Source organism: Ailuropoda melanoleuca, chromosome 4, assembly GCF_002007445.2.
Source record: "Ailuropoda melanoleuca isolate Jingjing chromosome 4, ASM200744v2, whole genome shotgun sequence".
Classification (NCBI taxonomy): Eukaryota; Metazoa; Chordata; class Mammalia; order Carnivora; family Ursidae; genus Ailuropoda; species Ailuropoda melanoleuca.
The window spans coordinates 137,731,016-137,732,139 of record NC_048221.1 but is presented as its reverse complement, the minus strand read 5'-3'; positions in this window follow the sequence as shown (position 1 = coordinate 137,732,139).

Here is a 1,124-nt window from a genome sequence, read left to right as displayed (position 1 = left end):
AAAAAAAAAAAAAAAAAAAAAAAAACCAGACTATAAGAGAACTACGCTCTGTTTAACAAAATAAAGACAGGCTTGAAAATGTCCTCAGAGAATAGAAATCTATAAAGAGTCATAGAGCCAATTTGAAAAAGAACCTAATAGAATGTGTAGAAATAAAAATATTCAAAAATTAGAAATAAACACTAAAAGGATATCCAAAAAATACAAAAACATTAATTTGAAAAGATATATACAGGGTGAATGGGTGGCTCAGTCGATTAGCTTCTCCCTCTCCCTCTGCCTCTCCTCCTGCTTGTGCTCTCTCTCTGTCAAATGAATAAATAAAAACTAAAAAAAAAAGATATATGCACCCCTATGTTTATTGTCAAACTGGAAAGCAGCCCAAGTGTCCATTGATAGATGAATGGATAAAGAAGAGGTGGTGTATGTGTACAATGGAATATTACTCAGCCATAAAAAAGAATGAAATCTTGCCATTTGCAACAACATGGTTGGATCTGGAGGGTATAACGCTAAGTGAAATAAGTCAGCCAGAGAAGCACAAATACCATATGATTTCACTCATATGTGGAATTAAAGAAAACAAAGAAAAAAAAGAAATAAACAAAAACACTCTTAACTATAGAGAACAAACTGGTAGCTACCAGAGGGGAGGTGGGTGGGGGTGGGGAGAAATAGGTACAGGGGATTAAAGAGCACAGTTATGACGAGCACTGAGTTGTGGATAGAATTGTTGAACCACTGTATTGTACACCTGAAACTAAGGTAACATGTATGGTAACTATACTGGAATTAAAAAAAGAAGAAAAAAAACCCTAAAAGGATGGGCTCCACAGACTACACATAGAGAATATTTGTGAATTGTAAGATAAATTAGAAGACATCTTCCAGGGGCACCTGGGTGGCTCTGTCAGTTAAGCGTCTGCCTTCGGCTCAGGTCATGATCCTAGGGTCCTGGGATCAAGTCCCGCATCAGGTTCCCTGCTCAGTGGGGAGTCTGATTCTCCCTCTCCCTCTGCTCCTCTCTCTGCCCTCTCTCTCTCTCTCAGATAAATAAATAAAATCTTAAAAAAAAAGAAGAAGAAATCTTCCAGAGCACAACATGGAAATACAAAAAAGATAGA